The sequence below is a fragment of the Panthera uncia genome (genome assembly GCF_023721935.1).
Source record: "Panthera uncia isolate 11264 chromosome E2 unlocalized genomic scaffold, Puncia_PCG_1.0 HiC_scaffold_19, whole genome shotgun sequence".
Taxonomy (NCBI): domain Eukaryota; kingdom Metazoa; phylum Chordata; class Mammalia; order Carnivora; family Felidae; genus Panthera; species Panthera uncia.
The window spans coordinates 19,499,789-19,523,658 of NW_026057588.1; the positions used below are offsets into that span (position 1 = coordinate 19,499,789).

The following is a 23,870-nucleotide window of genomic DNA, read 5'->3' on the forward strand; positions in this document are numbered from 1 at the left end:
TTCAATGCCAGTTCTGTCCCTTAACAACCATGCGATGCTAGGGAAGGGCTTACCTGCTGATTAAAGCATGAGAAACTCTAAGGTAAACCCACCTGACCCAGCTCTCCAGATACCCAACGTCCCCCGGAGTGGTCAACCCTCCCGAGACACACACGCCGCCCCTGGTTTGGCAACATGAAACTATCACCTGCACAGGTTGGTTCATGCGTGTGGAGAAAAGCAATGTGGAAGCTTCCAGACATCGTACAAAATGTTTTCCGCGGGGTCTTGCCAGCGACAGTTACGGAAGTCTGCGGAGGGCCCGGGAGGACACCACCATTGGGGTTGGGCCCCAGCCTCCCGGTCACTGGAGGCTCGGTCACAGGGCGCCTTGGGTTCACACCGAGGTCAAGGCCTCCGAGGCTTCTTTCCCACGGGCCTGAGCCACATCTCCCCCCTGCGTGCAAAGGTGAAGAGAGTGTGGGGAGGCTGAAGCATGGCGGAGATGGGGTATTCTGCTTCATCCTCGGGGTGGTGGGCTTTTCCCTGGGGAGGAGGCCCGCTGCCTGTGGGCCTCTCGGGAGACACCAGTTAGCCAAGCGTCAGCGCCAGGGTGTGGGCTGTTCCCGCATCCTGCCGGGAGGCGCCCCAAGTCAGGTGAGCTCACGGGTCCCGCGCCCCCGGAGGCCAGAGGGTGATCCACATCTAGGCCGGCTCCTCAGAGGGCAGGAGAGCGGGGCTCCTCTAATTCCATCTGATCCATTTATGAATACTTGCAGTAGCCTCCTGTCATGGAGCCTGAGTTTCTGGAAGAAACACTCCGACCTTGTATCCCTGAATCGTGGAGAAGGAGGGAAGGATGCAAAGTTCCTCTAGCGCCGGGCAGCCCAGACTTCCTCCAGGATTATTCACTTTACATTCTTTTTAAAAATAAACTTCCTTTTGGGGCACCTGGGTGGCTCAGTCGTTAAGCGACCGACTTCGGCTCAGGTCACGATCTCACAGTCCCTGAGTTCGAGCCCTGCTAAGGCTCTGTGCTGACAGCTCAGAGCCTGGAGACTTCTTCGGATTCTGTGTCTCCCCCTCTCTCTGAACCTCCCCCCCTTCATGCTCTGTCTCTCTCTGTCTCAAAAATAAATAAACATTAAAAAAAAATTTAATAAAAAAAATAAGTAAATAAAAATAAACTTCCTTTTAAATGTTCCAAACCAGTTATTTACTTTTAAAGGAAAGTATTTGCCAATTTAATACCTGGATACATATCAATAGCCGTAAAGAGGGGATAGTTCTGAAGTGGCTACAATGCCCAGCCCGTCGGCCCACTCTGCTGCCCCCAGAGTCTCACGCGCAGGCACACACACATACACACACACACACACACACACACACACACGCGTGCGCGCGCAGCATGGTGCGTGCGACACACACCCATCCCACACATCCCACAAGACGCACACGCGTGAAACGGTACACGACACCGAGAACACGTGGTACGCTCACCCCACACAACGCGCAGGCGCACAACCACGTGACCGCTGCCAGACTAACACCGTGGCGGCCCCTCTGTAGTCGCGCAGCGCACACAGAGCGCAGGCGCGCGCCGGCCACACCCAACGTATACGCCCTGAATCCTGCTGCACACAGAGCACGCCCCCACCACAACGCCTGCGAAACTAGCACACGACGCAGCCACGTCTGCCACAACACACAGCAGGTACGATGTGCGGGCACACGCGCGCGGAGTCCACACTCTTAAGAAAAAGAAAGGTGGAAGGAAAGCCCGGGAAGTGGTGTTTTGGGTAATTATCCGTTTCCTTGCAGTGCTTTTCTGCATTGTCTAAATTTCCTACAAGGAGCAGGTATTGATTTATAACATGAGGAGAGGATCACCATTTTGTCAGCCAGTGGTTCCTTCCTGTGGCAGCCCCTGGCCCCCGTGGATCGGTGCCCCGATGCCCGTTATGTTGGGTTCCTGGCAGAGGAAGTTGCTGGTGGCCTGGGGAATCCAGGGATTTTCTGCGAGGGCGTCGCTCAGCCCTTGGCCCCTCCATCTGCCCTGCCTCGAATCTAATTTGGCTGCAAGGATGCCAGGGTAGGGGGCCCAGGCTCTGGCTCCCTGCAGGGTCTCTGGCTCAGTCCTACCACCCTACCCCACTCTCCCATCATTTTGTTCCGTGGAATGGAGTTTGTTTATTTGCACTTACTTTATGTATTTACTTATTTTGAGCTTATTATATTTTGTTTATATGTTTATTTATTTTGAGAGAGACAGAGAGAGAGAGAGACTGCACTTGTGTGTAAGTTGGGGGAAGGGCACAGAGAGAGAGAGAGAGAGGCAGAGAATCCTAAGCAGGCTCTGTGCTGTCAGTGTAGAGCCCGACTCAGGGCTCGATCCCACGAGCCATGAGATCATGACCTGAGCCGAAATCAAAAGTCGGACGCTTCACTGATGGAGTCAACCAGGTGCCCCTACTGATATATTTTCATAGGTTACAATTGCAGAGGGCTGACCCGATGTCCAGAGGCTATTAGCCACAGTGATGCATAATATTCAAGCAGAATTGCGGTCAAGGATGCAAACTTTGTCGCCTGCCTTCTCCATCAGGTTGAAGAGCGCAACAGAGTGGACGTTCACCTTCTGGCTTTACAATTTGTTCTGCTGAGTCTGTACGTCACCTGATCTCTTGTAGGCTCCCGGAGCCACATGCTTCGCCTTCTGATGGCAGCCCAGAGTCCCTGAGAAGTGTCGCTTTGGCAACTGGAGACCTTCCGAGCTCCCTGCTCCTTTTGGGGGCAGTGATGACACGTCTGGATTCGAGAAGGAGCAAAGGCCCTGGGGCTCAATAAGCATGGTTGTGTTGCCATCCTGAGGCGAGACACCTGGACAAGATGTGTGAATACTAGGGTTTCTGATACTGATACAAACTTGTTCCAATCCAATCCAACAGCAATACCAGGGTTACCGTTTTCCCTCTGAGCAAGGCTCGAACAACGTGTCAGTCTCCAACGGGACAGTAAATACTATACGATGAATAAAATCAGGTTTCCTATTTTGTCTGTGTTACCCGAGAAGCCGAGGAGATCACAGACATTGGGTGCACGATGCCAATGCTGGTGATTTCGTAAACAAGCTAGGAAAGTGTAATGAGCAAGGAGACGCACACACACGGGTGTATCCACCAGATGGACTTTGGCGGTGTGAGGGAACAGGGACATGGAAACTGGAGCCTGAGGTGTAACAGCGGATGAGCAAAGCTACGGCTGAGAAAACGAGTTCACGCCAAAGGAACAGCACGCATGGACACCCTGAGGCAGGAGAGGACAGACGATGCCCAGGATCTCAAAGGAGCAGAGTGGCGACAAAAGGGAAAGCCGGTGAGCCCACACTGGCTGAGACTGAAGGGCTGGGGCGGGATGCAGACCAGGAAGCCACATCAGGTTTTGGTGTTTATGTGCCGGGCAATGTGACACGTGAAGGACACGTTTTCAACAAGTATGCAGCAGTATGTAAGGCATTCAAAAATATGAAAAAGAACACGACCCACACCACCTGGGCTCAACATCTCTGTGCCTCCAGGTGGAGTCTTGTTGGCTTGATCTGTGCTCTAGTGGGTTGACCCCTCTGCACCCCCCACTGGCTTCCTCTTGCATTCGTCCAGGGGGAGCCCAGCAAGAGACTGGAGGACATAGCAAGTGAGGGATTGATTAGGTCAGGCTCCATCTATGCAGCCGTTTTGTTCCTGGTAACTGCCTCTTTAGCTCAGCCGGTGGGAAACACCCCAAGGGCCCTTGTGGTGTCCCAGCGCCCTGTAAACAGCCCCTCAAAACTTACTCAGTAGAGTGTGCCTGCTGTTTCCTGCAAGGACCCACCTCCTGGGCTCAGGAATAAAGGACAGGGACATTTGTGTGTCTCTCCTCGGTTAAAACCCCTTCTTCTCCCTCAAAAGTAACCACTATACTTCATGCTGTGTTCTCATCCCCTTGCTTGGTTTTCTGCTCTTAGCCCCTCACTTACAGCTGCAGCTCCCAGCGCTCTGCCCCGCACTTTCTATTCCAGTGCAGTCTTGGGATCAACTTCCAGTTTTCAGCAATAGCATTTTTTCGTTGTTTTTGTTTTGTCTGAGGACTTGCTCTGGCCATCAAAGTCTACTTTGTCCCCATCACCGCATGCCAGAAGTACCCGGGGATTAATACCTCCTCCCAGCAGCCCTCAAACAAATATGGATGGGAGTTGGTGCATACATACTCCAGCTCCCTCACCTCTCCGATGAGATATCCTGGGACACAGGGTTTCTCTGGAGGATTAAGCTCTGCTTACCCAGCAAGGAAGGTGCTTTGACACTGCACCTCTCACTGGCTCCCTTCCCCTCCCTCTCACTACCTCTCTTCCTGACTCGTGTTTTCTAAGATCGGCTCTTAATTTTTTTTTTAAAGTTTATTTATTTTTGACAGAGAGAGAGACAGAGCATGAGTGGAGGAGGGGCAGAGAGAGGGAGACACAGGATCAGAAGTAGGCTCCAGGCTCTGAGCCGTCAGCACAGAGCCCGATGCGGGGCTCGAACTCACGGACCTCAAGATCATGACCTGAGCCGAAGTTGGACGCTCAACCGACTGGGCCACCCAGGCGCCCCAAGGCTCTTAATTTTTTTAAAAAAATTTAATGCTTATTTATTTTTGAGAGACGGGGCACAAGTCAGGGAGGGGCAGAGAGGACACACAGAATCCGAAGCAGGCTCCAGGCTCCGAGCTGTCAGCACAGAGCCTGATGCTAGGCTTGAACTCACAAGCCGTGAGATCATGATCGAATCCGAAGTCAGACACTAAGCTGACTGAGTCACCCAGGCACCTTGATCAGCTCTTAATTTTACCTCACATTCCCTTTTGTGCAATAAGAGGTATGTATCTTTAAGCAAACAAAGTATTTTGCATACTTCTAGGCTTTCTAAAATTGATATTACATTGCCTGAAATTTTCTGTAACTGGTATCTGTTCTATATCGTGTTTGTTAGATTCGCCCATAATAGTATCAATTTCTGTGATTTGTTCATTTTCACTGCTGCATAATATTTCATCGCACACACAGTCATTCCCCTTTGATGGGCCCATAAATGTTTCTTTTGCTATTTGAAGCAGTACCGCTAAGAACATTCTTATCTTCATATCTTTTTTGTCTATGTAACAGGTTTTCTTGGCTAAAAACCTAAGAATAGAATTGGCTTCTAGGGGATGCAAGTTTTCAGATATAGTTGTTCTCTAGACTGGTTGTACCAAATGATACGCTCTCTAGCAGCGTTTATGATTTCTGTTGCTCTCTCTCTTGCCAGCACTCGATATTGTCAGACTTTCCAACACCTTCTTGTGTTGGGAGGTATCATTAGAGTTTCAAATTGCATTTCCTTGCTTAATGGGAGGTTGAACATCTTTTCATATGTATGGAGGGGGTAATTTTTGTGAATGGCTGGTTAATAATTTTTCTTTGGGGTTGATTTTCCTGTATTTTAATTGTTTTCAAACCTTTCAACATTCTGTGTATAATTATTTCTTGATTAGATAAATATTAGACACTAGACATGTCTTCCAGTCTGTGGCTTATCTCCTCATCCTCTTATGGTGGCTTTGAATGAACAGAAGCACTACAGAATTTAAATGTGGAAACCGTGGCATGATGTGGTTATGCTTTTATAAAGGACTCTCTGGTGCTGATGAATGGATTGGAAAGTCGTTAAGGGAAAACCAGTAGAGGAAAACCCACTGGGGACCACTGGCTGTAACAAATCAGAAGGAATAGTTGGTAGTCGAACTAAGGAAAAGACAATGAAAATGGAGAGTTACTAGTACATCCAAGAGAGATCTTGGAGAAGATTTTATGAGATTTTATAAAGATTAGAAAGAAGTAGATGTTAAAAGTCACTGCCTGGAATTCAGGTTCCAGCCAAGATGGGGTAGCAGGGTGCAGACTGATCTTCCTACCTGAAAAAGAGAGACAAAATATATATTTGAAAAGTTGCATTGACTATGAGGCAATAGGAGACCCAGATTCCTAAGAGATGGGAAATAAATTAGGAGATCCCTAAATGAGATGCCCCTGCCTGCTGCCTGGGAAGAGGTTCCAGACCATAGTGAAGGGAAAGGGAGCTGCAAGGCAAAAATGGGAAAATTTACAAGTGTAGTCAGAGATCTCACACCACTCACTCATTATTGATAAGAGAAGTTGAGAGAAAAATCATTAAGGATATAGAAGATTTAAACAGTACTACCGACCAACTTTCTGTGATCAGTATCTATAGAACCTCCCGTCAAACAATAGTGGAACACACTATTTAAATTGTAACTATGGCTTTACCAAGACAGAATATGCGCTAGACCACAATGATAAACCCAGTGAATGTGAAAGGATTCATATACTGTCAAATATATGTTCTCCAGCCACAGTAGTGGTTAGAAATAATAACGGATAAATATGTGAAAGATGTCCCAATATTTGGAAAATAAACAACACGCTTCTACATAACCTGTTTGTCAAAAAATACATAAAAGTAGAAATGTGGAAGGATTTTGAGCTGAATGGAATGAAAATACAGTACACAAATGCTTGTGAGAAGCTGATTAAAACAGCATTTGGAGGGAAATTTATAGCACTAAACATCTATATATAGAAAAGAAGAAAGATCTCAAACAAATTACCTCAGCTTTCAGCGTAAGAAACTAGAAAAAGAAAAGCAAATGAAACTCAAAGTAAGCAGAAGAAATGAAATAATATAAATCAAAGTGGAAATCAATGAACTAGAAAACAGAAAGACAATCCAAAAAAATAAATGGAACAATAACTATTTTCTCTGAGAAGTTGAATAAAGTCAGTAAATCTCCAGCTATTCTGATCTGGAAAACAAAGAGCAAAGGCAATAATTACCAACATCAAAAGTGAGAGTACTCTTTCTATGGATATTAAGAAGTTAATAAAGGGATATTATAGGTACCTATATATAAATTATATATATATAACTATATATAAATTATATATGTATAATTTATATATAAATAGCTGTAAATAAGTTAGTTGACTTAAATGAAATAGATTTCTCAAAAGACAAAACCACCAAAAATTACTCAAGAAGAATTAGATAGCATGAGTAGCCCTATATCTATTAAAGAAAATGGAATTTTAGTTAACAGCCTTCCTTCAGTCCATTCAGTTTCACTTGTGAGATCTACCAAGTATTGAAAGACGAAATGGTGCCAGTTCTACACAAGCATCTGCAGAAAATGGAAGAGGAAATTATGCTTCCCAGCACATTCCATAAGACCAGAATGATCCTGATACTACAAATCAGACAAAAAGTGTATAAGATAATTAAAGTCCAATATCCCTCATGAACATAGATGTAAAAGTTCTTAACTTTGTTTTAGTAAATCAAATTAAAGAAGTATAAAGGGTAATGCACCATGAGGAGAGATTTGGGAAACATTGAGGGAAGTGAGGTGGAGGGAGGGATTTTTGTAGTGAGAGACTGAATTGTGTTTAAATACTTCATGGGCAGGAACCAGCACTCACAGAGGCAATAATGGATGGCCCCAACATTTTTAGATTGGAGTTTGTCAACTCTGGTTGTGTATTCAAATTGCCTGGGGAACTTTGAAAAAATCCTGATGCCCCAGGCACTATCCCTATCTACTCCCCTCCCCTGCACCTCCCAAGCTGTCACTCCCTTCTGGAATGAGCCTGGGATTTTCTCCTTCTCCTTCTCCTCATTCTTCTCCTTCTCCTTCTCCTTCCCTTTCTCCTTCCCCTTCCCATTTCCCTCCCCTTCGCCTTCCCCTTCCCCTTCCTCTTTCCCTTCTCCTTCCCCTTCCCCTTCCCCTTCCCCTTCTCCTTATCCTTCTCCTTCCCCTTCCCCTTCTTCTTATCCTTCCCCTTCCCCTTCCCCTTCTCCTTTCCCTTCCCCTTCCCCTTCCCCTTCCCCTTCCCCTTCCCCTTTCCCTTTCCCTTTCCCTCCCCCTCCCCCTCCCCCTTCTCCTTCATCATCATCGTCATCTTCTTCTAAATAAGAGCTCATTAGGGATTCAAATGTGTAGCCATGATTAAGAACCTTGTGGGGGGGGGGTGGCAAAAAGAGTGAAGGGAAGTAGGATACAGACTTCCAGTTATGGAATGAATAAATCACAGGAATAAAAGGAACACCATAAGGGAATATAGTCAATGACATTGTAATGGTGTTGTGTGGTGACAGATGGTCGCTACACTTGTGAACAGAGCATAATGTACAAACTTGTCAAATCACTATGTTGTACACCTGAAACTAATGCAACATTGAACATTGTGTGTCAGTTATACTAAAAAAAGAAAAAAAGAGAAAAGAATCATTGTTCTGAAAGATACGGTCTGGGATCCCAATCATAGGTGAAGCAATTTGCCTTAGGTGTGAGGAAAGCTGCTCATTATAGCAGGAAGGAAGGAAGGAGGGAACAGGTGCAGGTAAGTTTGAGAGCTTGATGGGGAATATTAAGGTAGGTCCGCTTAGTTGTCTTACATTTTTAGGAATCTCTACAAAAGTGATCATATAATTCTTTTAAAAATATTATTATTGCAGTATAGTTAACATACAATATTATATTCGTTGCAGAAGTACACATAGTATTTCGACAATTCTATACATTACTCAGTGCTCACTGTGGCAAGTGTAGTCACCATCTGTCACCAACAACATTATTACCATGTTATTGACTATATTCCCTATGCTATTCCCTCTTAATTCTCTTCATCTGTTTCACTCACCCTCTTCTCCCACCCCTCTGGCAACCACCAGTTTGTTCTCTGTATTCATGAGTCTGTTTTTTTGGTTGTTTGTTCATTTGATTTGTTTTTTAGATTTCACATATATGTGAAATCATGTGATAACTGTCTTTTTCAATATGACTTTTTTTCACTTGGCACAATACCCTCTAGGTCCATTAATGTTCTCCCAAATGTCAAGATCTCATCCTTTTTCATGGTTTAGTCAATATTACGTTGTATATATGTATGTATGTACTACATGTTCCTTTTCATTCATCTGTTGATGGGCATGTGAGTTGCTTCCATATCTTGGCTATTGTAAATAATGCTGCAGTGAACATAAGGGTGCATATATCTTTAAGAATTAGTGTTTTCATTTTCTTTGGATAAATACCCAGTAGTAGAATTACTGGATCATATGGTATTTCTACTTTCAATTTTTTTGGAGGAACCTACATACTGTTTTCCATAGTGGTGGCACCAATTTACATGAGGGTTTCCCTCATGTACAGTGAGGGTGCATGAGGGTTTCCCTTTCTCCATATCACTTTTCTCCATATCACTTGCTATTTCTTATCCATTTGATGATAGCCATTCTGAGAGGTATGAGATGATCTTTCCTTGTGGCTTTGATTTGCATTTCCCTGATGATTAGTGATGTTGAGCATCTTTTCATGTGCCTGTTGGCCATCTGGATTTCTTCTTTGGAAAAATGTCTATTCAGTTCCTCTGCCCATTTTTTATTTGAAATGTTTTTGTTTGTTTGTTTTGTTTTGTTTTGTTTTTGGTATTAAGCTGTATAAGTTCTAGATGTATATAGTTTGAATATTAACCCCTTTATCAGACATATCACTTGCAAATATTTTTTTCCCATTCTGTAGGTTACATTTTTGTTTTGTTGGTTTCCTTTTCTATTGCAAAAGCTTTTTATTTTGGTGTAGTCCCAATAGTTTATTTGGGACATATTGCTTGTCTTCTTTTAGGAATTTTATTGTTTCAGGTATTACATTTAGGTTTTTAATCAATTTTGCTGATTTTTGTGTATTGTGTAAGAATTGGTCCAGTTTCATTTTTTTTGCATGTAGCTGTCTTGTTTTCCCAGCATCATTTATTGAAAACACTCTTTTTCCCTATTGTATATTCTTGCCTCGGCTATTGCAGATTAATTGACCATATCAGTGTGGTTTATTTCTGGGCTCTCCATTCTGTTCCATTGATCTATATGTCTATAAAAATAGACATAGACATAAAAATAGACATAAAAATGTAGGTACCATACTGTTTTGATTACTATAGCTTTGTAGTATATCTTGAAATCTGGTGTTGCGATACGTCCAGCTGTGTTCTTTCTCAAGACGGTTTTGGCTATTTGAGTTTTTTTGTAGTTTCGTACAAATTTTAGGATTATTTTTTCTAGTTCTATGAAAAACGCTATTGGTATTTTGATGGGGATTGCATCACATCTGTAGATTGCCTCGGGTAGTGTGGTCATTTTAACAATAATAATTCTTCTAATCCATGAGCATGGTATATCTTTCCATTTGTTTGTGTCACCTTCATTTTCTTTCATTAGTATCTTATAGTTTTCAGAGTATAAGTCTTTTACTTGCTTGGTCAAATTTATTCCTAGGTATTTTATTCTTTTTGGTGCAATTTTAAATGGGATTTTTTTCTTAATTTCTCCTGCGAATTCAGAAGTATAGAAATGCCATGTCATCCACAAATAGTGCAAATTTTATTTTTTCCTTACCAGTTTGGATGCCTTTTTTTTTCTTGTCTGCTGCACCTAGGACTTCCAATACTATGTTGAGTAAAAGTGGTGAGAACGAATACCCTTGTCTTGTTCCTGTTCTTAGACGAACTCTAAGTTCTCAGTTTTTCACCACAGAGTGTGACGTTAGCTGTGGGTTTTTTATATATGGTCTTTATTATGTTGAGGTATGTTCCCTCTAAACCTACTTTGTTGAGAGTTTTTATCATGTCTGGGTATTATACTTTGTCAAAGGCTTTTTCTGCGCCTATTGAGGTAATCATAATGGTTTTAATCCTTCCTCTTGTTAATGTGATGTATCACGTTGATTGATTTGTGAATATTAACCATTTATATTCCTGGAATAAATCCCACATGATTGTGGTGAATGATCCTTTTAAAGTACTGTTGAATTCAGTTTGCTAGTATTTTGTTGAGGATTTTTACATCTATGTTCATCAGGGATATTGGCTTGTAGTTTTTTCTTTTCTTTTTATGTAGTGTCTTCATTTGGTTTTGGTATCAGAGTAATGCTGGCCTCATAGAATGAATTTGGAAGCTTTCCGTCCTCTGTTTTTTTTTGGAATAGATCCATAACGTATTTAGAAAATTTTGTTTTATTTCTAAACACTGTGGATTTAAAAATATATTTCATACTTGTTAATTTCTAATTTAATTCTAATAATTTAATTCTGTTATAGTCAGAGAAAATACTCTGTATGATTTCAACGTATAATATTTGCTGAGTCTTTTTAAATCTCTCAACAAATGGTCTATCTTGGTGAATGCTCCATGTGCACTTGAAATAAATATGGATTTTGCTGTTGGATGGAGTGTTTTATTAGGCTCAGTTAGGTTAAATTGGTTGATTATATCCAGATATTCATTCTCCTTACGGACTTTTGTTGTTGTTAACTTGTTCTATTAACCACCGGCAAGAGAATAAAAATCTTCAGTTACAATTCTAAATTTGTCTATTTCTCCCTCTAGTTTTGTGAATTTTTATTTCATGTATTTTGAAGATCTGTTGTTATGTGCACATGCATTCAGGGCAGGTCCTTTACGAGTTGAACCTTTATCAATATTAAATGTCCCTCTTTATCTTTAGAAGTATTTTTGACTTTGAAATCCTGTCTGATTATTAATATAGCTGCATAGCCTTTCTTGTTCTTATTATTTGCGTATCTCTTTTCATCCTTTTACTTTTAAACTTATCTCTGTCTTTATATTTAAAGAGTGTTTGTTATAGGCAGCGTATAGTTTGGTCTCAGTATCTTACTTGAACATTAATGATACTTAGTAGTATTATTGATGTCAGGTTTAAGTCTAACAATGTATTTTCCTATTTGCTAGTTGTTCATTTCTTTCCACTTTTGGATTAATGGAGAATTTTTAGTGTTTCATTTTTTAATCAAAGTATAACTGACATATGATGTTAGTTCCAGGTGTACAACATAATGATTCAACGTTTGTATATTTTGTAAAATGATCACCACAAGAAGTTTAGTAACCATCTCTCACTTTATTTTTTTATTTTTTATTTTAAAAAAATTTTTTAACGTTTATTTATTTTTGAGACAGAGCATGAATGGGGGGGGGGCAGAGAGAGAGGGAGACACAGAATCCGAAGCAGGCTCCAGGCTCTGAGCCATCAGCCCAGAGCCCGATGTGGTGCTCGAACTCACAGACCGCGAGATCGTGACCTGAGCTGAAGTCGGACGTTTAACTGACTGAGCCACGCAGGCGCCCCACCATCTCTCACTTTATAAAGTTACAATTTTTTTTCTTATGATGAGAACTTTTAAGGTTTCTTTTCTTAGCAACTTTCAAATTTGCAACACAATATTATTGACTGTTATCACCATGCCGCTCATTACATCCCCATGATTTACTTATTTTATAACTGGAAGTTTTTACTTTTTTTTAATTTTATTTTTTAAAATTTACATCCAAATTAGTTAGCATATAGTGCAATGATGATTTCAGGAGTAGATTCCTTAGTGCCCCTTACCCATTTAGCCCATCCCCCCCACACACCCCCTCCAGTAACCCTCTGTTTGTTCTCCATATTTAAGAGTCTCTTCTGTTTTGTTCCCCTCCCTGTTTTTGTATTATTTTTGTTTCCCTTCCCTTATGTTCATCTGTTTTGTCTCTTAAAGTCCTGATATGGGTGAAGTCATATGATATTTGTCTTTCTCTGACTGACTAATTTCGCTTAGCATAATACCCTCCAGTTCCCTCCATGTAGTTGCAAATGGCAAGGGATGAATGTATAAAGAAGTTGTGGTGTATATATATATATGTGTGTGTGTGTGTGTGTGTGTGTGTGTGTATAGATATATACAATAGAAACATGTGCGTTTTGACCACCTTCACTTGTTTCACCCACCTCCCACTTTCTCCCCTCTGGCAACCACAGTCTAATCTCTGTACCTGTAAATTTTGCTCTGTTTTTGTTTTTTCATTTGTTTTGTTTTTCAGATTCCAAGGGTAAGTGAAATCAAATGGTATTTATGTTTCTTTGCCAGACTTATTTCATTTAGCATAGCCTTCATTTATTTCACTTATCCTCAGGGTCCGTCCATGTTGTCTCAAATGGCAAGATTTCATTCTTTTTTATGGCTGAGTAGTATTCCATGGGATCCATATATCTATCTCACGCTTTCTTTATCCTCTCATCCATTGATGGACACTTGGGTTCTTTCCACAGTTAGACTGTTATGTTGCAACGAACATAAAAGTGCACATATCTTTTCAATTAGTGTATTTATTTTCTCCAGATATATACCCAGAAGTGGAATTACTGGATCATAAGATAGTTTTATTTTTAGTTTTTGAGAAACTTCCATACTGTTTTTCATAGTGGATGCATCATTTTCCACTCCCACCAACAGTGAATGAAGCTTCTCTTTTCTCCACATCCTTGCTATTTCTTATCTTTTTTAAATAATAGCCATTCTACAGGTGTGAGGTGATACCTCATTGTGGTTTTGATTTGCATTTTCCTGATGATTAGTGATGTCGAACATCTTGTCATGTGCCTGTTGGCCATCCGTATGCTCTCCTTGGAAAAATGTCTATTCAGGTCCTCTACCTATTTCTTATTTGGAGGATGATGATGATGATGATGATGCATGATGTATGATTTCTTTATGTATTTTAGATATTAACCTCTTACCATATATATGATTTGCAGATACCTTCTCCCTTTCAGTAGGTTGCCCTTTTATTTTGTTGATGATTTACTGGCTACGTACAGTTTCTTACTTTGCAGTAGTCCTATTTGTTTATCTTTACTTATGTTGTCAATGCCTTTGGAGTCAGGTGCAAAAGAATATATCCAAAAGTGATGGCAAGGAACTTACTGCTTTTTTCTCTTCTAGGAGTTTTATTATTTCTTGTCTTACATTCAAGTATTTAATCCATCTTGAGTTCATTTTTGTGTGTGGTGTAAGATAGCGGTCCAGTTTCATATTTTTTGCACGTGGCTCTCAGTGAGGCACTTCTCAACCATGACAGCAATGCCATATTCCATGTAGTATAGAAAAATAAGAGGATGTATGATTTTTAACTCAATGAATGTATAAAAATTTACCTATTGTATAGGCAACTTCTTACATAAATTCCCCAAATCTCTCCCTCCTGGTATCACACACTTTTGTAATCTCCCACTCTTGAGTGAGCAACTTAGAAAGTTGCTTTGAATGAATAAAATACAGCAAAATTAACGGGAAGTTATTTCATGATTAGTTCACAAAGGATTCCTAACACTCTTTTGCATTTTCTCTGCTTGCTTGTTATGATGAAGTAAGCGGCAATACAGAGAGGGCCATGAGGCAACAAACGGAGGGCTGGCTCTTACCAACAGCCAAAGAGAAAATAAGGCCCCAATTGCAAGGGCTTGCAAGGAACTGAATCTTGCCAACAACCACATCAGTGAGCTTGGACATGGATCGTTCTCTGGTTGATCCTTCGGAAAAAAACTTCAGCCTCAAATGTCATCTAAGGGTAGTCTTAGAGACTTAGAGAACCCAGAAAAGCCATGACTAGATATCACAAACATTGTGATATTATAAATGTTGTTGCCTTAAGTCCTTAAGGTTTGGGATAATTTGGTACACAGCGATAGATTAACAATACATTTTTCCTACCTACTATTTTTGGACATTCCTCCCCACTCTTTTATTTGATGTTATAAATAATGCTGAAGTAAATAGCCTTGGGCACATCTTCCTCATCTTCAGAAGTGAGTTTCTGTAAGTGAAGTTGATGAGTCTAAAGGTGTGAGCAGAGCTCACTTTGGTAGCGCATCTAATAAAAACTTGGAATGATACAGGGAAGACTGACATGGCCACTGCATAAGGATGACGTGTATACTCATGAAGTGCTCCATATTGTTTACAAAGCCTTAAGAGCAATTCAGTGGAGGAAGGATAGTCTTTTTCAACAAATGGTGCTGGAGGGAGGGGACCTCCATAAGTAAGAAAATGAACCTCAACCTGAACTTCACATCATGTACGCAAATCAACTCAAAATGGATTATGGACTTCAATTCAAAATGTGAAACTATAAAGCCTTCAGGGGGGAAAAAAAGCACTTTGGCATCTAAGGCAAGACAAAGAGTCCTTAGACCTGACACTAAAAGCACACTCTAGAAAATAAAAAGTTGATAAATTAAGTCTCGTCAAAGTTCAACACTCATCTTTTGTGAAAGTCTAGGTGAAGAAGATGAAAACAAGCAACATGCTGGGAGTAAACATTTACAAATCACATGTCCCACAAAGGAATAGTATCTAAAATATATAAAGAACACTGAAAACTCAGTAGCAAAAAAAAAAATCAAATTAGAAAATGGGCAAAAGGCACAAACAGACTTTTCAATGAAGATGATATGCAGATGGCAAACACACACATGAAAGATGTTCAGCATTATGAGCCATCAGGGAAATGCAAATTAAAACCATAATGAGATATCACTACATATGGATCAGAATGGAGAAAATAAAAAACAGTGACATTACCAAATGCTGGCAAGCACGCAGAGGCACTCGATTACTAATACATTGTTGGTGGGAATATAAGATGATATACCCACTCTTGAAAACAGTTTGGCAGTTTCTTATAAAACTAAACATGAAATTACCATATGAATCAAAAACTGTACTCTTGGACATTTATCCCAGAGAAATAAAAGCTGTATTCACACAAGCACCTGTACATTAATGCTTTTAGTGGCTGTATTCACAGTAACCCCAAGCTAGGAACAGCTCTGATGTCCTTCAGCAAGAGAATGGTTAAGCCATGGTACATGGAATATTACTAAGCAACACAGATAAAAGAACTATTGATACGTAGAGTGACTTAGATGGGTCTCCAGGGAGTTATTCTGAGTGAAAAAAGAAATCCACTCTCCACGTGTTACATACCATGTGATTCTTTGATATAAAAATTTTGAGATGACAAAGTGTTATAAATGGAGAATAGTTTCCAGGGGTTAGGGATGGAGGAAGTGGGGAGTAGGAGGGAGAATGGGATTGTAAAAGGGCAATTTGAGGGATTCTGGTGTTGATGGGATCGTTCTGTGTCTTGCCTGTGGGGACAGATATATATACCTATAAATGCGATTAAGTTGTATAGAACTGAATACAATCTACACTCAAATGAACACAAGTAAAACTAGAGGCATCTGAATGACGTCAGTGGGTTTTATCTATGTCAATATCTTGGTTGTGATATTGTACTATAGTTTGCAAGATGTTACCGCTGGTGAAAACTATGGAAAAGGAACATGGATCTCTCTCTATTATTACTTTCAACTAAATATGAATCTACAAGTATCTCAATAAAACTTCCAAGTTTTCTTTTTGTTTTCTGTTTTTTTTTTTTAAGAGAGAGGGTGTGAACAGGGAGGGGCAGAGGGAGAGGGAGAGAGAGATAGTCTCTCTCTCTCTCTCTCTCTCTCTCTGTCTCTCTCTCTCTCTCCCCACCTTGCATGGAGCCTGACTTGGGGCTTCATCTCATGACTGAGGTGAAATCAAGAGTCATATGCTTAACTGACTGAGCTGCCCAAGCACCCCAAAACTTACAATTAAAAACAGTTTTTTAAATGCTTATTTATTTTTGAGAGAGGAGAGAGAGAGAGAGAGAGTGTGTGTGAGTAGGGGAGAGGCAGAGAGAGAGGGAGATACAGAACACAAAGCAGGTTCCAGGCTCTGAGCTGTCAGCACAGAGCCCAATGTGGGGCTCAAACTCATGAACCGTGAGATCATGACCCAAGCCGAAGTTGGACACTTAACTGACTGTGCCACCCAGGTGCCCCATTTTAAGATGAGATGAGCATTTTTATAATTTTAAACATACTGACAAATTTTACTCCAAGAAGAACGCAACAGTTTTTAATTCTGCTCACCATATGAATGAGTTAGTTCACCAGTGCTCTCACTATGATGGATGTGTCAGTTCTTAGCCCATGTTAATATGATAGGAAACTCTATGCAACCAACATTAAGCAGGAAAAGAAAGTGGTTTTGCACTGATAAAAAATCACTTCTTGGGGTACCTAGGTGGCTCAGTCACTTAAGGGTCTGACTCTTGATCTCAGTCATGTCTTGATCTCAGGGTTGTGAGTTCAAGCCCCGAGTTGGGCTGCATGCTGGGAGTGAATCCTACTTAAAAGAAATTCACGTCTCCAGAATTGTCGTATAATTACATGTAACATATAATTCTTTTTTTTCTTTTATAAAATTTTATTTATTTATTTTGAGATAGAGAGAGAGTGTGCAAGTGAGCAGAGGAGGGGCACAGAAGACACAGAGAGAGAGAGAATCCCAAGCAGGCTCCATGCTGTCAGTACAGAGCCCAATTTGGGGCTCAAACTCACCAACCATGCGATCACAACCTGAGCCGAAATCAAGAGTTGGTCGCTCAACTGACTAAGCCACCCAGGTGCCCCTATATATAATTCTTGTATAATCCTTATATAATGCTTACATAATTCTTATATAATTAGTGACTTTTTAATTCCTTCTACAACACAGCACAGACGTATGTGAAGCAAAATGACATGACAATAACAATAATAGTGCTGTTATTACTCACTAATTACAGTAGAGAAAAATTTGAAACACTACCAACAAGGTTGATTCCATATCTAAATCAAAGCCTACATATATCTGTATCTGTGTGTCACAAAACAAAAATAGTCACTTTCAACTGTTGGTGGGATATTAAGAGTTAAACACACACACAACAGATAACTTTAGAAAACCTGAAGAATAGAGGTACCAGGGTGGCTCAGTAGGTTAAGTGCCTGACTCTTGATCTCGGCTCAGGTCACGATCTCACATTTCATGGGATCCAGCTCTGTGTTGGGCTCTGTGCTGACAGCACAGAGTCTGCTTGGGATTCTCTCTCTCCCTCTCCCTCTCTGCCCCTCCCTGGCTTGCACATGTATGCTCTTTCTCTTTCAGAATAAATAAATAAACATTAAAAAAAACCCAATAAGGGCACCTGAGTGGCTCAATTGGTTAAGCATCCAACTTTAGCTCAGGTCATGATCTCACAGTTCGTGGTTTCCAGCCCTGCGTTGTGCTCTGTGCTGACAGCTCAGAGCCTGGAGCCTGCTTGGATTCTGTGTCTCCCTCTCTCTCTGCTCCTCCCCCTGCTTGCTCTCTCTCTCTCTCTCTCTCTCTCAAAGTAAATAAACATTAAAAAAATTAAAAAATCAGAAAAAACCCAAGAAAAGAAATAATTCAAGCCAAATTATAAAACCAGAATATAGTAAAAGTAAAGAAAAAAAAAAAAAGAAAAAAGACAACTTCAGGCTGAACAAAATCAGTCTAATTGCAACTTAAAAATAGTTTTCTGAATACTCATGGATTAAAGAGGGAACCCAAGTTGAAGGTATGCTTTGTTTGTAAACACTCAAGGTTGAAAAGGACTGAATTATTCAATTAAAGAGGCCATAAATTGAAAAAAGAAAGACAAAAAGCTGTGGTGGTTACAAAAATGGGCGCACATTCCTCCTTTCTTGTCAGCCAAGCTCTCAGGTGGGTCCTCCCATGCTGACTGCTCTTGACCAAGGGGGTTACTTTAGCCCATGGACTATGGAAAACATGCTTCCGGCCGAGACCCGAACAGCACGTTCAGCCTCCCTGTCTTGCTTTGACCACCACGCAAAGAAGCCAGGGCTCGGTTGCTGCACGATGACAGCCACGTGGCCCAGTTGGCCTCGTCACCCTGGCCAACAGCCTGCCAGCTGCTAGCCATATGACCGAGGCCACCTTAGATCTTCTAGCCCCCGGCTCACTCACCAGCTGATCAGAAATACTTGAGCGAGCCTACTGGGGATGCGCTGAACCAGTTTGAACCACAAGAACCCCTCAGCCAACACGTGGAGGCATGAGCTAAATGCATGGTGGTCCTAAGTCCTACGTCTTGGGGCGGTTCGCGACCCAGCAAAGGCTGTGGCATGAAAACATCAGGGTAAAAAACAGAGGCCGTTGTCGCAAAGTCCACAAGTATCATTACTCTTCTGTCGTCCCTGCTAATGAAATAAACGATGCAAATGGCCTTAAATGGTAAGTGGGAGGCTGAAGAATTCTAAGTGCCTGGAGTCAGGCTGGGAGCAGGGAATAGCCCCCAGCCGGGGCTCTCCTTAGAGCCCATGCCCCGAGGCGGAGCATTCACTCTGGTGGCTTCTATGTCTGCTTTTTACACCAGGTATGGGGCCAATTGACGTGAGAACAGGAGGATCCACACACTCGGGACCCACTGGCTTAGGTCCACCAGGTTGGGTGGGCATGGGGACTTACCACCCTCACGGGCTGGTCAAGCCCCTGCTCTCCATGCAGGGGCCCTACGACTAAGTAGAGACAAGGCCCGGTAATGGGAGCAAACTGTGCCTGGAGGAGCCCGAATGAACCAAGAGTCAGCTCACAGGCTGACCCCAAGGCCAAGAGCCCCCTCGCAGGTCCTCAACACGTGTGGATAGGTGTGTACGCATTGAAAACGTCGCATGCACAAGGTAGTGTGGTGATGCTAAGGTGCCTGGGACTACCCTATGCGTGATTCAAGTTTCCCTGGGCTTAGAGCATTTGTGTGCAGAAGAACCCAGCATCTTTTGCAGACGGTGTGGCAGAGCCGGCTGGCTTAGTCTCAAGCCATCTGAACGGAAGTCAAGGATTTCTGCAGGGACCTGTCTTCCACAGGTGCTCCTGCGGTATCGTAAACAAGATGGAAGGGACAAGCTACATCTGTCTGTTTGCAATAAAAAAAAAAAACCCTTAAGAACAGACAAGATGGTGCAGAGGCACCACATCTGTCACAGTGGGACCAGCGGCCGCCAGCAGTTTTTATTTGCCTTTGTTTGTGCAGCTGAGAGGCGGGCTTGGTGGGAGGGTTACAGAGCTGGCTGCCCGGGTGTCAGCAGTACGAGGACAATGAGAGCCACGCCTGGGCCCGTAGGATCAGGAGCTGCCCTACCCCAGGGCTGGTGACCTTTCCTTGGCCCAAGACGATCACTGCCTCCAGGGCACCGTCACCTCTGCCTCCCGTGGTACAGGAGCTTCCCACGCATTGGGAAAGTCCCCAGTGAGACAAAACAATGAGACGATGAAACAATGAAACAATGAGACAAAAGTCAAAATCAAATCCTCTTTTCCAAAACTAACAATTTAAAGGTGAGCTGGAGTTACCATGTCTGCTTTCCTGATTGTAGGATCTGGAAGTTCTGGGTAAGTTCCCTGCAGCCGTGGTTTTCTCCTTGGCCACGGCCGTGTGTGTGACCCAGTCTTTTGGAAATGGTGAGCTCCCGGGGGGAGGCAGGACCTCAGCTATCTTTGTTTTTGAAGGTGCCCCCCCCCCCCACCCCAGTCTGGACCTCGGATGCCCTCAGGTTGTTCGCTCACCGTAAGCCCCAGGTCAGCAAAGTCAGCTCCAGAGGATTTCTAGAGATTCCTTCCAACGGTCAGTCTCTCTTGTGAGGTCTTTGGATTCTTCAAAGCTCTGCACTTGAGCATCTCTGTGGCAGGTGGACCACAGGAGGGTGAGCCAAGTGATGACTCACACTGTCAGCATATGCCACTTATTAGCTTTGTGAGTCTTCTAGAAACTCTGAGTGAAAAGACTTAGAAATCAGGACGGGCAGTAAAAACCAATCACTCAAATAAACAGACAAATGGATAAACCCTAGAATTTCACTGGTGAGGTTGTGCGTGCCCGTGTTGCCATCCAGTCAGGGATATGCGCGCACTGCCTCACCTATCCCAGGAATTGTACACCCTCCCTTTGCAAACCTTGGTCCTTCTTCTTCCGAGCTTTGTTGTCAACCCTGAACAATGGCTTCTCCTCTCGGCTTCTCCTCCAGCTTCCAACGCACTGGAGGGCTCTGGGGACCCGACGCGTCTTCCATTCACCCGGCCAGCTTCCCTCTGTCCTTCGTGTCCTGCATCTTCACGGGTGGCAGCAGTTGGGAGGCCACCGACACAAGAAGCTTCAAGGATGCTACTCTTGAACCAGCGTGTTCGTGAACGCTGGTATTGCCAACGTGGTCCCTGTGGACCCATCTGCCCACAAGAGGGAATCTTCCCTTAGCTTTGAGTTGAATTTATTTTTGTTCTGTGAGCTGCAGAAGTCCAGACCCATAATGCCTATCTAAAAATCTAGGCGTATCAAAAGCAAACCTTCGCTCTATAAACAAGATTAGCTATCTCCCAATTTCGGTGTATAAATTGGCTTTCGACGTGGACTTCCTCCTCTGCAGTACTCCTTCACTGCAAGGCGTCATTGCATGAGGGTAACATTGGAAAAAAGAAAAGCAACACAACAAAATACTTAATTTCATTAATCTGTTTAGCCATACCAATATAATGAGGCATAATATTGATTTTCTTACTTAGGATTTAAAATCTCTCCTTCTTTCCGCAGAATTAAACGCTTCAAACTGATATTCCACCTCTTTACAGTCCCATCTTTAATTTAGTTGTTATAATTAGGCATTAACGGGTGTCAGTAGGATAGCCAGTTAGAGACCATTCTGTTCTGCTTGTCTTGATTATCACAGTTTAGATGTAAAGTAAATTAGAATGAAAGACTATACAGTCCAATTACAGATAAAAGCAGCAAACTGCACTGTTGTAATTAGATGCCAGGACTATTTTTCTTAGATTTTGTATCTCGGAGGGCCCTTCCTGTAGCTACTTGGCTGAAGCCACTGCTAAAAGATTTCAGAATGGATCTGACTTGTTGCGGCCATATTGTCTCTTCCAAAACTTGAGCCTCTGACTGCACAACTTCCTCAGCCAGAACCCGGGAGGACTTGCTGGGGTTTCTCTCCCCTCGGAGCTGGGGGTGTGCAGCCATCCCTGCCTTCACTGCCTGGGAACCTCAGGTCAACCTTGAAAGGAAAGGGTCAGTTTCTTTGTGTGTCTATCCAGCTGTTCCTATCCCTCACCCTCCTATCCTTCCTCTGTCTTTTTCTCTCTTCCACTTCCTCCTTGATGTCAAACCTTGGGTATCACCCTGAGTTTTGGGCCCAGACCGGTGGTCAGAACCATTCTTTTGGAGCACCTGGGTAGCTCAGTCTATTAAGGGTCTGACTTTGGTTTGGGTCATGATCTCGCAGTTCATGAGTTGGAGCCCCACACTGGGCTCACCGCTGTCAGTGCAGAGCCCGGTTGGGATCTCTCTGCCCCTCCCCTGCTTGCGCTTTCTCTCTCTCAAAAATAAACCAACATTACAAAACGAAGAAAAAAACATGCTTTCAACCCTGGTGTGGCATTTTCTGGAAGTGCAGATATGCTAAGTACTGCTTATCTTTGAACGGAGAAAACCGGCTAAGTCAAATGTAGCCACTGACACAGTGACGTAGAGATAGCATGACCCATTCATTCACTTAAAAAACGTGAACTGACTGCCCACCCCGCCAAGCGTGAGGCTAGATGGTGGGGGGGGTGGGGGGGGTTCACAGACACACACCTGCTGAGGGTTGGGTCCTCAAGGCCCCAACCTTGAATGTGGGGCAGCCATGGGGCAGATAGTGATAATACACTGTGAAGTAAACCTCTGTGTCCCATCCCATGCGAGAGGTGAGAAATCTACCCTCACCGTAGGCTACGATAGTTGTTTTGAAGGATGAGAGGAAATCATTTCGGTGGGTAGAGACGCAAGAGGGAGTTCCAGAAGGACTATCGTGTTCAGGTCAAAGGCACAGAGGTGGTCTCTGGTGGCAGAATGTTGTGGGAAATGAAACCCCAGGCAGTAGACAGGGTGGGCCTTGAAGGATCTTGTGAATGCCACGGAAGGAGATGGCTCAGTTAGGGTCTGTGTCATGGGAAAATGTCCATGGCACCTCCCAGAATAGACTCTCCGGTGTTTGGTACTATTGAAATCCTGGCACAGACTGACCTCTCTGAACTCCATTGAAGGACCTTGGGATTCCAGGCCCAGTGGGGAAATTTCTAGCAGTCAAACCACCAAGATGTGACGGGCTGAGAATCAGTCAGCTTCCTAGCTCTTTACCCATTCTGCGACAGGCTAGATCCCCATTACCCAGGCCCCAAATGGCGAAGGGAGGAGACGCCTTCTTCCTCACCACGTGGGAGCCTAGCGTCACTGGCTTCTGTGCAGAGACCACGGCTGTTTGAACCCACCAGGCATTCGCTGTAAGTCAGAGGGTGTACATACATTCATGGGAGAAGCTTAATCTTGGCATTGCGTATATCTGATATTTCCTGGAGTCTTTTGTAAAGCACGCCCACATCAGAGCGAGTGAGGTCGCTCTGCTGAACCCGAGGGCTGAGCATACAGTAATCTGTGTTTTTCTCAAAGTACATCCCAGCCATCCGCCCTCTCCCATTTTCTTACTAGGCCATCCACTGGGACATCTCCATGCAGATTTGGGCCGGCCGCACTTCTGTTCGGGTGTGGCTCACAGGGGGATCCATGGTATCCACGTCTAAGTCATGCAATTTCAAGTGCTCAGCAGCTAAAAGGAAAGGCATCTGAATAAGTTGGAATAGTCTGGTGGTGAGGTCACCAGCCTGATCTTCCCTTAGGTAGGTCTCAGGTTCAGGTTCCTCCGACGGCATGCCCTTGCCGAGCACTGAGTGGATTCTGGGGTGTAAAGGGATGCGACTTTTGTGTAATAAGGCTTGTAAACCTAAACTACGTACTTTAGGCGGCAGTCTTCCGTAGAAGCGGGGGTCTGTGCCAACAAGCGAAGACTGATTGAAGAGAGATGGAATGTCATCTTCCAACTTAGTCTTTACCAACAGATCTCAAGGGTAGTTCAATCATGTGGGATTTCAAGCCTGGGTCCTGCCTTTGGGACTCAGCTCCTCTGAAAGACGCGATTCACTGTTTCCGGCT

At 43.1% G+C, this 23,870-nt stretch overlaps 1 long non-coding RNA gene and 1 other non-coding gene across 2 annotated transcripts; both read left to right on the forward strand.

Annotated features, from left to right (window-relative positions):
• Nucleotides 1–1,543: 1,543 nt before the first annotated feature.
• Nucleotides 1,544–5,550, forward strand: LOC125915425 (uncharacterized). Its single transcript, XR_007455660.1, has 2 exons — nt 1,544–1,693; nt 2,585–5,550. It is a non-coding gene; the product is annotated as an uncharacterized LOC125915425 (long non-coding RNA).
• A 9,242-nt stretch (nt 5,551–14,792) lies between these two features.
• Nucleotides 14,793–14,901, forward strand: LOC125916220 (U6 spliceosomal RNA). The gene has a single exon (XR_007455837.1). It is a non-coding gene; the product is annotated as a U6 spliceosomal RNA (small nuclear RNA).
• Nucleotides 14,902–23,870: the final 8,969 nt, after the last annotated feature.